This window comes from Zalophus californianus, chromosome 10, assembly GCF_009762305.2.
Source record: "Zalophus californianus isolate mZalCal1 chromosome 10, mZalCal1.pri.v2, whole genome shotgun sequence".
Taxonomy (NCBI): Eukaryota; Metazoa; Chordata; class Mammalia; order Carnivora; family Otariidae; genus Zalophus; species Zalophus californianus.
In genome coordinates, this window is record NC_045604.1 from 45611651 (window position 1) to 45626001 (window position 14351).

At 40.3% G+C, this 14351-nt stretch overlaps 1 protein-coding gene across 1 annotated transcript in view; it reads right to left on the reverse strand.

The window, feature by feature from the left end:
- NIBAN1 (niban apoptosis regulator 1) overlaps positions 1-14351 on the reverse strand; it is a 152621-nt gene that overhangs the window by 137700 nt on the left and 570 nt on the right. The gene's annotated exons all lie outside the window — the stretch shown is intronic.

The following is a 14351-nucleotide window of genomic DNA, read 5'->3' on the forward strand; positions in this document are numbered from 1 at the left end:
CCCATCCCCCACCCCTCTCCTCTGGTAGCTTGTGACTTTATCATCACTAGAGATCACAGATGTTTTCAAAGCACATTTCATTGGCTGCACATCTTAGGATAGCACTTCATCAAAGTGACAGCAGTTTTATTAGACCCACCCTGAAACCTTGTCATTGAATGCATTAATAAAGAAACACATATGTTATCATGGCACAGATTTTTAATATACTTTGATATCTGCAGTTCAATAAAATTGGTTTCTTTTGTAATCCTGTGTATTTTTTTTTTCCACTTAAAAAAATGTTATTCTGAGACGGGATCCATAGATTTCACCAGACTGCTAAAGGGGTCTGTGGCACAATGCACTACATGGGAGGAGTATGGATCCCTGAATGACCCACCCCCCTTCCCTATCCCACACGGAATCACACTGGATTGTGTAATGACTGAAACATAAATCGTTATCACATCAAGCCACTGAGATTCGGGGAGTATTCGTTTCGGTGGTTAAGCCCCTTCTGACTAATGTATAACTGAAATCTGGCTTCATGCCCTGACAATTGGGTATGACTTCAGCCAGATTCCAAATACTGAGGAGAGGGCACTGGCAGTGATGCGCTGATAAAATGAGTCTCAAAAAAACCCAAACAAAACAAAACAAAACAAAACAAAACAAAACAAAAACCCCACCTACCGTGACTAATTTCAAGCTACCAATACCATGTCACTGAACTCTAAGGAAGGGATGCCCAGCTTCAGCTCTTGCCAGTCGGCGTCAGCTGGCTCCCGCACACCATGGGAACCACTCTCCCATCACAGTTTCTAGAAATGTGTCTTGTTATTGTCCTCCCCTGGTTTGCGGGGAGGGGTGTGCATGGAATTTTGAGAATAGCTGTTTAAAGGCTCCAATTGAAACCATTGTGTCTGACTCTTTCATGATGAATAAAGAATACCTTAGATGCAGTAATTTGTAAATTCAACAAGCTGTTGAAAAGAATCCCCTAATTAGTACTAATTACAATACTAGAGTGTCCCAACAAATTATAATGCCATTGCTTCTGTAGAGGCATTTTGTGTTTAAACACTTTAAACATTAATTAGTCCTCAGAACAAATGTGTGAAATAGGTATTATTTGGCAGCGTCTGAAAGCCAATTATTTACTCTGGGAAGGCCTGGTACCCTAGCTGATAGTAAAGGCAAACTGATTAGCATAATAGTAGGATTGGGAAATCCAAGAATTGTATCACCTTCATTGCTGACCTCCTTTTATCTCACTGGGCAGTACAGCTGTCCCCATTTGACACATGAGAAACTGAAGGCAGCCGGCTGACAGACCCACAATCTACAGAGAATCCAGCTTCAGATTCAGCGAGTCCTCAGAAGAGTCTCATGCCTGTTTTTAAAATGTGAAATCTCCATTTATGAGTCTTTTGAGTCTTGTTTCCCAAATATTAATATTTTCTTTTATAATGAAGAAATTGCCTATGGTACCATTTTATTTAAAGTTAATTATAAGTGACCTACTATTCCTGCTTCCACCTATTTGTAACTTTGGTATTAGGTTTTGCTAACATTTTTTTTTTTTTTACATTTTATTTATTTGCGAGAGGGGGGAGGGGCAGAGGGAGAAGCAGGCTCCCCCGCTGAGCAGGGAGCCCAACCCAGCCAATCCCAGAACCCGAAGACCACGACCTGAGCCGAAGGCAGATGCTTAACCAACTGAGCCACCCAGGCGCCCCTGTTTTGCTAACATTTGGATGAATTTTAATTTCTGGACTATGCTATTTATAATCTTATCCACTGGAAATACTCACTTTGAAAAATAGATCATTTAGAATTAAAGCATGGAATTAAGGGTTTAGTAAATGTTTCAGTTTCTACCAAGAAATAAACTACTGGTTTAGCTCATTTAAAGTGGACAAGCCACTGTTCGAAGCCTATCAAGTTTGGTACTCCTTTCCATTAAAGAAAAAGCTTCGTGGACAAGACCTGGAATTTCTGGAAGAACATTTGACATCCCATTACCTTTTTTTCTGAGATACTCACTGCCTGGTACTTAGTAGACACTCAATAAATGTTAGTGTTTACTGTTATTTTTACTATTATCACTCCTCAGGCCAGGAGTTACCATTTATAGTTAAGAACTGACATCCCAATTGAAAGGCCCAGGTCTTAGTTGTTCTTTAAAATTCTTATTTATTTTAAGTTTAAACAGTACATTTCAATTAATGTTACTGATTAAATCCTTCTTTCCAATGAAACCATTTTAAATATTTATACTCCAAATACTACACATTTGCTATTACTGCTAATAAAATTTATCTTTATTCCAACTCCAAGCCTGTGTCTGTTTTGCTCAGGCAATTCTTCAGGCATATCCATCTAACTCATTCAAGCATGACTTACATAGGAAATAATTTTTTAAACAAACACTCTTAATCCAAACTGGGGAAAAAACCCCTCTGAATTCTTCTGAGCTAATTATAGAAATTGTCACTTGCCCTGTGTGAGCCCCAGAGGTAATGGCACATGTCCACTACTAGCAGGGTCCTTTTTGAAAGAACATCCACAATTTCCCTTCATTTCTGAGTTGATCCTGCTCTTCTGTCCTGACCCAGCCCAGCCCCATGTCAGCAGCTCCTCATGCAGGTCTGCTCTGCTCCTTTCCCAGGTCAACTGGGATTGTTGGTAGCAGAAAGTACAGCTACATTTTCCAACAGATGTTCCAACAGATTTCAAAAACAAAGTAGTCATATCGCTCCTTCCTAAAGACTGGGGACAAGTATCATTTTTCATATCTTCTATTTCCCTTCTCAACATGTTCATGTTTTCTTCCACTTTCGCATATGGAACATATTTATAAAAACTGTCTTGACATCCTTATCTGCTAATTTCATCATGTCTGTAATTCCTCTCTGTTTCTATTGATAATTTTTTTTTCCTTCGAGTTATGGATATTTTCCGGCTTTCGTTTGCCTGGTAATTTTTGATTGGATGCTGGATATTGTGCACTCTACATTGTTGGATGTGTTTGTTTGTTTTTTTTCAGTAAAGCAACTATGATAATTATAGAGCAACCCTTATAGAAAACATGAGAACTCAAACTGCATAAAACAGAGTCACTGAGGGATGTCTGGGTGGATCAGTCAGTTAAGCGACTGCCTTCGGCTCAGGTCATGATCCTGAGGTCCTGGAATCGAGCCCTCTGTGGGCTCCCTACACAGTGGGGAGTCAGCTTCTCCCTCTCCCTCTGTCCCTCACCCACCTTGTGCTCTCTCTCTCTCAAATAAATAAAATATTGTTTTAAAAAGGCAAAAAACAGAGTTACTGAGATGAATAAAGGAATCCTTAGTGATCATCTATCCCTTAGTCAACTTAAAACTTCCCAGACTGAGATACCAATCCAGAGGTCAACATAGAAAAATACTTCAACTGGAATTCTCATCAGAAAACTCCAACTGGAAAAAACCATCTATCTCTGTTCTTTTTATTTTTTTAAGTTTTTATTTTTATTTTTTTTAATTCTTCTGAGGTTTGCTTTGACATTTATTATTAGAGCAAGTCCAAAGCAGTCCTGCAGGGCTAATTTCTGCTCACTACTACTGAAGACTCTATACAATGCCCTACATATTATAAGGTCTTCCTATTTTGGATGATGGAAACATGAACTATTCCCAGCTCTGGATGAGCTCCAGGAAATGTTTGGCTCTATGAATCCAGAGAAACATGATCTTCTGTTCTAGAAAATGGTCTTGTATTATTTCCTTGGTAATTTTCTCCGTTTTCTTTGGTCTTTATTTTGTGGGACTTCTGTGAGTCACGTTTTAAGTTTTTGGATTGGCCCTTTAATTTTTTTAATATTATCTCTTCTATTTTCCATGATTTGATCTTTTTGTTCTATTTTCTGCAAGAGTCCTCAACTTTATTTTCTGAAGCAACAACTGGATTTTTAAAAATATTGATCACCAGGGCGCCTGGGTGGCTCAGATGGTTAAGCGTCTGCCTTCGGTTCAGGTCATGATGCCAGGGTCCTGGGATTGAGCCCCGCATTTGGCTCCCTGCTCAGCGGAAAGCCTGCTTCTCCCTCTCCCTCTGCCTCTCCCCATGCTCATGTGCTCTCTCTCTCTCTATCTCTCTGTCTCAAATGAATAAATACAAAATCTTAAAAAAAAATATTGATCACCAGATTTTTATTTTCCAAGAGCTATTTCTTATCTACCAGTATCATTACTTCATCGCATCCTAAACTTGTTTTACAAACGCAATACTTCTCTTATTTTTAAAGATATTCATTGCAGTTTCTAAATTTTTCCTTTCATCCATTTATTAATCAAATACTTATTGATAATAAACCACGTGCCAGATGCTGATCTATTTGCTAAGAATATAGCAGTGAATCAAAACAAAGACTCTGCTTTCATGGAGCTTACGTTGTGGTGATGGTAGGCAAGCAATACAAAATTAAGGAATAAACATATTGTACGTCCTTTAGTAATAAGTGCTACAAGGAATTCCCTCCCATGAAACTTTTCTCTCTCTTGCTCACTACACTCTAGCTGTACTAACTGTTCTTAGTGCCTTCAAGTTCCTTCTCCTCCCTCTATATGCTGATCTCTCTACTCAAAATATTCTTCCCCTGGTTCTTCATATGGATAGCAACTTATCCTCCTGAGTACCACATCTTAAGTATATCTCTTCTCCTTGCTCTATCACTGCCATCAGTTTTCTGTCTCAATAACCCTTTTAATTCCCTTCATGATATTTATCAAAACTTATTTTTTTAAAGATTTTATTTATTTGAGAGAGAGAGTGAGAGAGAGAGAGAGCACATGAGGTGGGGAGGGTCAGAGGGAGAAGCAGACTCCCTGCTGAGCAGGGAGCCCGATGCGGGACTCGATCCTGGGACTCCAGGATCATGACCTGAGCTGAAGGCAGTCGCTTAACCAACTGAGCCACCCAGGCACCCAATATTTATCAAAACTTATAATGTTGTTTACCCTTTTAATTCCTTGCATAATAATTATCAAAACTTGTAATGTTGGTTATTTATCTAATAGCCATTCAGGCTTCTTCCTTGATAACTGAACCTGATTTTGTTCAGGTATCCAAGATCTTCCCTACAGCCATGTGCTTCAAGGAAGTTTGGCCCAGCCCCTAGTCCAGGGATGAATCTGGATTAGTCTAACCAAATCATGGTAATTCCATATACTTGCCAGTGATGGCTTAGGAAGGAATATGTGACACAATTTCTGATCAGTGGAATATAAGGGGGAGTCTCCTAGTAAGGCATCTGGGAAAGGTTTGCTCTTATAAAGGTATTCAAAGAATAGATGGGCCTCTTTTTAGCCTCTGGGACATTGATTTACCTAAGAATGTGATACTTTTTGCTGCTCTAGTCGTCTTTTAACCATAAGAAGAGCTAGTGCATGGAGTGTAGAAAGATAAAAATAAGCTGACCTTTGGTGATATCACTGATCTACTAAATCAGTCTATCTTTATACTTCTTCACGTTCCCATGAGCTCTTCTTAAGGCATCTACTAGATAATGAGCCTCAAGGACCAGAGAGATATCAATATAAGGACAGATATAGTAAATAATACTTACTTGTAAAATAAATAAATAAATAAATAAATAAAACTTATTTGTAAAACAAGAGTGAGAAAAGAGAATATAATAGTTATATACTCTGACATTGAGAATCATAAAATAAAATTGGAGAATTTAGATAGCATGCACAAAAATTGTGTTACTGATTCTTAAAACAGCTTGTTCAATAGTTTTCTACAATCATAACTGATGGTGGTAGTATTTATGTTTTTGTCTAAGGCCATTGTATGTATTAGGAGGAATACAGCAAGTAAGAATTTGGGGATATTTAATTCTATCATCTTGTGCTTTGAGAACCAAGGAAAAGGAGATAGACAGACAGATAGACAGACAGACAGATAGATAGATGGTAGGATATAGACATAGGTAGTGCAGAAAACATACACTTTTTCCTAGTTCTATCCACTAAATAGGCCCAGAAACAATGGCTAACCCAGTCACTGCCATAAGCCTTCCCAGGCCCAAACTGTCATCTTGAAATACCATTTCCCACTAAAGAAGTCAGGGCTTCTTATAGATATTGCTTATTCCAGATACAGGGTAGGATATAAACAGGGTAAGCCTAAAACAGCTTGACCTACCAGATGGCAAGGAAGCCATCAGATACTACTAGGGTCATTTCAAAAAGACTCAGGAGCCAACTTGAAGAGGTTTTCATTCCCAATGATGAGAAATTTGAGCTTCAATAAGGATTAGAATTACAGTGGAATTCACGAGTTCACAATAATATTTTTTAAATTAATTGATCACCTGTGGGGAGTGACAAGAAAGTAATAAATAATTTGAAAATGGTAAATAAAAGGATAAAGTTCTTATCTTGTCTTTCCTATATGAACTGTAACATGAGGTAACAAAACTATAGATTAAAAAAGTACCACTCTATAAAATTATTCCAGGTAATAGATGAAAACAAAATGACATAATTAGGATATCACCACTTTTTCAACCCCCAGTGAATTCATGGGTCCCAGGAACGAGCCTCAGTGGCTGCTGACATCATAAAAAGAGACAATCAGATGTTATGTGCCTTCAAATGAAGATCACAGCCTATACGCTTGACAAAAGTATTAATCCTGAGTCTAATCAAGTTTCACTATCACTCTGTCAATGTGTACAAAATATAGAAGAAATGTGTCGAACTGCACCATGAGCAGATTCAAATAGCCCAGATCCCTCAACAGATAATTTGCAAGTAAAAGAGATAAAAGGGAAACCTGTAAATTAAAAGAAACTTAAAAAAGATATTTTTTAAGTGGCCGGGACTATAGTGTTTAAAAATGCGTTATGGGTGATAAACCATCAGGAAATATAAGGAAGTCATTACTCCACATCTAGATTAGTGGTGTAGTAGTCCGTTATGGTGGTAACTCCTACCTAATGAAGCACAACTCATGATATTCATGACTTTGTGCAGTCCCCTCCTCTTGAATCTGGGCTGGACCCAAGACTTGCTTTAACCAATAAAATGTAGTGCAGTAATCCCATGGCCTTCCAAGCCTAAGCCTTAAGAGCCTCCTAGAAGCTGTGGCACTCTTGCAAACCCTGACCTATCATTTAAAAAGCCCAGCATCCTTGGGCGCCTGGGTGGCTCAGTTGGTTAAGCAACTGCCTGCGGCTCAGGTCATGATCCTGGAGTCCCAGGATCGAGTCCCGCATCAGGCTCCCTGCTCAGCAGGGAGTCTGCTTCTCCCTCTGACCCTCCCCCCTCTCATGTGCTCTCTCTCTCTCATTCTCGCTCTCTCAAATAAATAAATAAAATCTTTAAAAAAAAAAAAAAAAGCCCAGCATCCTATAGGAGAGACCATGTAGAAACGCCACCTGGAGAGACAGAAAGCCTTCCCATTTGAGTCTGGCCACCAGCCAATCCACCAGCTGAGTGTAGCCACAGGAATGACCACCTGTGAAACAGAAGATGTAGAACCACCCAGCTGAACCCAGGGCAGATAGCAGAATTGTGAGCAAATACCATTGTCTGAAGAGCCAGTATCTTTTGGTGGTAATTTATTAGGCAGCAATAGATAACTGAAAATAGTGGTTATTGTGGAAGAAACAAAGCGGTTTAGGATTAGGATGGAGTACATGGAGGCTTCTGGAATGGCTAGTGAAGTTCTTTCCATTTCTTAACCTGGGTGATGGCCACGAGGATATTTGCCTTATACTGATTCACTAAGCTATACGTTTGTTTTGTGTGGTTTTCTGAACCTGTGTTTTATGTTAAAATAAAAATAGTTTTAAAAGAAGAAAGAGGGGCGCCTGGGTGGCTCAATCGTTAAGCGTCTGCCTTCGGCTCAGGTCGTGATCCCGGGGTCCTGGGATCGAGCCCCGCATCGGGCTCCCTGCTCCGCAGGAAGCCTGCTTCTCCCTCTCCCGCTCCCCCTGCTTGTGTTCCCGCTCTCGCTGTGTCTCTCTCTGTCAAATAAATAAATAAATAAAATCTTAAAAAATAAAAGAAGAAAGAAAATCCACATGGTTTGGCATAGAGACATTTACTCTTCCTCCAAAATTCCTTCACACTACGGGCTTTTAAGGAATCACTTAGAGGCAGCAGTTCTTTCTGCCTGGGGGTCTTGTCCCTGTGCTTTAATAAAACCACCATTTCGCACGCGCGCGCACGCGCACACACACACGCGCACGCGCACGCGCGTGCGCGCACACACACACACACCGCTTAGGAGCTCCTAGTTAAAACTACTAATATATTCTAATCCTATAGACATCAATATCCAAACAACATCAAGCATGCAAATATAAATTCCTTTGGGTCCCGGAGCTTGCAATTTGCAAAACTGAATTAATTGCTTTCATATCTCTAAATCTTTTCTCCTCGAAGTGAGAAAAAATATGTCTACCAACAAAAAAAGAAGAAGAGAAGCAGCAGTAACACTTTTATAAGTTGGCCTGCATTTTCTTACTGGCAGCAACTTGCTAGTCTCTTTTTTAAATGAATTTTCCAGTTTCAAGGGAAAAATCTGTATTGCATTTGGGGCTTTGTGCACGCGCGCGCGTGCTTTAGTTTGGAACTGTTAGAATTTTAGCTCTCATGTCCTGTGTTTTTCTTTTCTTTTCTTTTTTATTTATTTATTTGTCAGAGAGAGAGACAGAACACAAGCAGAGGGAGAGGCAGGCAGAGGGAGAGGCAGGCTCCCCGCCGAACAAGGAGCCCGATGTGGGACTCGATCCCAGGAGCCTGGGATCATGACCTGAGCCGAAAGCAGACGCTCAACTGACTGAGCCACCCAGGCGTCCCCTGTCCTGTGTTTTTCTAAAGTGCTTTAAAGAGACTTTAACATCTGAATTGCTTTCTTTTATTCTTTTGTCTTTACTTCTGACTTCATTTCCCATTTCCCAGTGCAAATTGCTGTATGTACCTTTTCTCTTAGAATGATGTTACCTAGCTTTACTGAGCAGATCAATTAAAAATTCTGCTTAGGAGATTAAAATTCACTGCCATAACTCACACTGAATATTTTGTAAAATTTTCACAGTACATTTATTTTAATTGGATTAAAAACTATTACAAATTGAGTTCCCGCTATTGCACTTTCTACCTGCGAACCCAGTTCAGACCTTCCCAAAGATGACAGTAGCGTAAAACTACAATCAGTTTAGTAGTCCAGCAAAAATAAATAAAACAATAAAAAGAATCACTATTGTCATTTTAGTAATTACTATTACTAAAGCACCATTGATGATGTGGTCCTCTCACAGCCAACATCCACAGAAAAAAAGAAGTGTTTCATGGAGACCAGATCTTGATTCAGTGTCTGACTCCATGAGGTTCATCAAGGCATGAACTGCGACCCAGGCCGGAAGGTCACTGTTTCTTCCACAAGCGTAGGGAAAAATGTTCATTTGTCTCAGTCTCTGTGTGCTTATTTTTGAGGAGTCTAAGAAACTCTCAATTCACACTAAATTCCCAAGGTCTTAGCATCCATTCACAAAGACTGAAGGTAGTAGAAAGTTCTTGTTGCCACTTGAAATTACCAGTCTGCAATAGTTTTCCTAATCAGAAACTCCTGCTAGCTTCACCCGTGGTTCGGAATGATTAACGGCATTTTTAATCAAAATATAATGTGATCAGCAGGGGGCGCCTGGGTGGCTCAGTCGGTTGAGCGCTTGCCTTCGGCTCAGGTCGTGATCCCGGGGTCGCGGGATCGAGCCCCGCATCGGGCTCCCCGCTCCGCGGGAGCCTCCCTCTCCCTTTCTCTCGACCACCTGCGCTCTCTCACTTGCTCGCTCGGGCTCTCTCTCTCTCAAATGAATAACTGAACCTTTTTTTTTAAAAAATAAGGTGATCAGTATACATCTGTGTGTTATTTACACTGAGCCCTCTCCTTCATCCTCCCATCCCTGCTATTTCCACCTGGGGAGCTGCAATTCCTCACTTCCCAGGGCGACCCATTCATTGCTACAAATTAAGAATTAAGACAGATACTAATGACATAATCTTTACCCACCTCCTACTTTCTTTTGATTAATTTTTCTTAAAGGGGGACACAATAAGGCGCTCTTAGTGTGCTGGTTATGGCACTTTGGGGCACGAGTACAGAAGACAACTGTATTAGAATAAGATTTGTCTGTGGATAATAATAACACAGGTAACACCAGCTTAAATAAGATAGTACTTTATTTCTCTCTTACTAAGGTCCAGCAGTAAGTAGCTCAGTGCTGGTATGGAGGTTGACTACAAGAAGTCTTCATGAACCTAGGTTCCTTCTGTCCACTTACTTTACTCTGCCCGAACTCCTTCTGAAAAGGACACCTCAGGGGCGCCCGGGTGGCTCAGTCGGTGAAGCATCCAACTCTTGATTTTAGCTCAGGTCATGACCTCAGGGTCCTGAGATTGAGCCCAGCGTCAGGCTCCACACCCAGTGTGGAGATGCTCTCTCTGTCCCTCCCCACTCTGTTCTGCCCACCCCCCACCACTTACGTGCACTCTCTCTCTAAAAAACAAAAACAAAACAAAAAGCTTTTTAAAAAATCAGGGAAGAATGATATTGGGGGGTAACCAGCACTCTCTACCATGCCAACTCAAAGAGGAGTTAGCATACTACACAAGAAATGCTCCGGAGTAGGACCAGCAGGCGATCAGCACGAGGTGTGCCAGGGCTCCAGCTTCTCTTCTCTGAGACTCCATTGGCCTGGCAATGCCCCAATGTTGGCTGTGTCTTTGAGCTAGCTCCCTTCCTACTCAGTAGTTCCAGGCATCATATCCAGATGCCACAAAGTCCGAAAGAAGGGGAAGAAGAATATGTCTCTACCCTTTGTCTCCTTTTTGAAAGGGAAGAGAACTTTCTTAGAAGCTGCTAGCAAACTTTCCTTCAAGCCTCACTGGCCAGAATGCATCACAACCCCATGCCTTGTATAATCACTGACAAGGAGAAGATACCACCATGACAGGCATGGACTGATCAGCACCCACCCCAAAAAAGCTGTAAGTGGGGTGAGCTTCTCTGAAAGCTTTGCATAAAGGAAGTTCAAGACCCAAACAAAATTGGGGTTCTGTTTGAAAGAGGAATGGGGAAGGGATGTTGGGTTGACATCCAACTGTGCCTACCACACTCCATATTCTAACTTCTCATTATGATATACTGCCATTTCTAGCCAGATAAATTGGACTCTCAGATCACACTGTCATAATTATCCTTATAAATCAGACCAGTTCTTATGCCCGTCTCCTACCAACAAATCGTGACTGAAGAGTAAACAAATGTGTGGAATAGTACACATCTAGATTAAGTAGACTGCAAACATGTACACTGCTCCCTATCTTCCGTTCACCTTGTCTGTGGAGATGTCACTCCAGGCAATGGTATCAGTACAAATTTCATATACAGCCACCTAAGTTAACCCTTTTGGTATCAATATGAGAAAATCTCCCTAAGAGAAATACATGTTGTTTTTAAGCTGAAATTCATTTCCTACTTTATAAGCATCAGACCACCGATGAGCATTTCACTGGAAGCCACTGGGCCCTCACAGGAAATATGACCGACTGCAATAGTAAGTCTAGAAAAAGAACAGTCCACCAGTCCCCACCCAGACCTGTGTTAAGCCACAGTTCTCAGCTACAGCACTGATTTCATAGTACTCTTCTGACCTTCCACAGGACTTACGTGGGGGCAGTTTTCAGGTTCATTTTTCTTTTGATTCATTAACAATCCAATGGCAATTTTAAAAAAAGGAAAGACAATTATTGCTCAAACAGGAAGACATCGTGTGCTCTGAAGCTATAGTTCACTTTTTTTTGCATATCAAAGTTTAAAAAGTAAAAGAAAACCCAGCATAAAGAGAGAAAAGTGCCTGGAATTTGTCAACCAATGCCTGGATTATATGAGCTTTCCTTCTCATTAAAAGAAGACCCTCTTAGGTCGGTGCTAAAAGCATCACTGAAGGCTAAAACAGATGACACTGTCCATATGATTACAAGGAAGTCTTAGTATTATTTCTTAACTGAAACATCTTTATCAACAAAGTTACTGAAAGTTTCTAGAAGCAATACTAAAAATTTATTCTGTGGTAAGAAAAGTGTGGTAGTAATTTTCAAAATACCTTTAGAAATGAAGTAACTCCTTAATACTTCTGATATCCTTTTACCTAGAAATTTACTAAATCCTAAGAAATAATGTATTTTCGAAACATCCATGTGATGAACATGACTATCAACACAGTTTCGATGCACACAAACTCAACGGCAGCTGTTAAATGATTTGTCTAAAAGTAAATGCTGATTCAGACTCGTTAGCATACCAGAAGTTCAGCTGCTTATAACACATACAAGATTAAGTTAACAAAACTCACTCCAAATATACTGACTAGTTATTCTCCATATGTTAGCAAAGTTTATCAAGCTTGAAGGAAAGTTATTGAATCAGCTCTAGGAGCTTTCAAATCTATAATATTTCACTGGCAGCTACTTTATGAGAAACAGGTCATAAAATTGTATTTAAACTTTACTGTCATATTTTCAATTGTTCTGCATACAATTAGGTCAAAACTTGAGAATATGCATGGGCTAAATGATGGGCGAGGTGAAAAAGATAGGGTTATGGTTTGTTTGTTTGTTTTTTTTTTTCAGGGATCTGGGGCTTCAAAACCATCAGGAAATCACAGCCCCATGACCTTCATGTGCTCATGCACTAACAATTCACAACGCCATGCATTTTTCCAATGCTCTTTTCTCCTTTGGCAAGACGAGTATTCTCAAATGAGGCAATGTCTCATTTTCTCTGGAGGTATTCTAACTTTAACTCTTCTCTTCCCTTTGCCTGTGCATACCTTGAAAGTGCCCTCCCAGAGAATTACGAGATAAAATCGAACAGGACTTGTGGATGCAATGACTGTTACACAATCTGCTATAGTTTTATTCATTCAGAACGTATTCATTCCAAGTCCTTCCTGTGCACTAGCCATCTCATATTTTTGTATGTGTAATAATTTAACTTCACAATAAAATAAAAAGTAACACGTTTTCTTTTCACGTGAATACAATGCTTGCACCAGCAGCAACAATGGTCAGGACTATGAAGGCTTCGAGAACCTTAATCCCTTACCTTGCTGGACTTCCACTGACTACTATAGATGGCCATGATTCAGCTGTAGGTGTTTTTAAGCTTTGCAGTGAAATAAAGTCTTATAAAAGAAATGGCATAAACATATTTTGCAAATAACTAAATGCAAACCCCTTCTCACTGTGTTCTCCTACAATTGTGTCAGTCCCTTACACACTGGTGAAAACAAGCACATAGCCAAATTTGAAAGACTCGAGACAGCCTTAGTTTAGCTGTTTTACTAATATAAATAAGTCATCCATCTTTCTCCCATGTTAAATAAACGACAGCAAAGGAATACTTGACCAAGTTGTATCCCCTAACAGAATGGGTTGTTGATGATCCTGCCTCCAGAAGTACCAGAGCAGGAGGAAGAATCTGGAAAGTCAATTACATTGCTCTCAAGTGCCCTGATCTGATATCCTTTTAAAATGGTTATAAATGTTGTGGTGACTGAAAACAAATATGGAATAAGAACACTAAATAAACGCTTTCCTTTTAGGAAAGATTCAGGGGCCAGAAAGAGAAAAAGAACGTAATCAGGAAGAACTTAACCATTTCTTTACAGAATTAGGGTAAAACTTACAGTTCGATACCTAGTTTAGAAGGTATTTCTAAAGCCAGAAAATTACTAAATTCACAAGATAACCAAATGTTAGGTAGTGGTTGTGGGCAAGGTTGCCGGGGAGGAAGAGATAGGCGCCAAATATACCCAGGAGGGTCATGATTTTCTGCAGTTTCAATTCAGTTTGGGTCTTTTTTTTTTTTTTTCTGCCTCACACTCTCTAGTGAGTCACTATATCTCTGGAAGTCTCCCCAGCTGAGTTTCTCTCCATCTATAACTTTAGCAAGTGTTACAAAATATGCCAATGTTCCTCTTTTGCCTCCCTCCCGCCCCCCTCCAGAGAGGGAAAGGAACCATACAACCTGGGAGCGTAATGACAACGGTCCTTTCTGCCTCTGATGAAATCATCCCACAAGTGATCTGAAAGTTCAAGTGAAGCTGTGGCCGATACCTCGTTTTACAAAACCAGGCCAACATTACCCGGAGGGAAATTCTGCTTTATAGGCCGGGAATCCCCTGGGAAGTCTCCATAAACAAGGGATATCCCCGCGGCTCTCTTCAGAAAGAGCTCAGAACTTAGGGGAGAGCAAGGTGTTTCTGGGCCCGGGCCTGAACAGACCCCAAGGCGGGCTGAGCGGAGAAAACG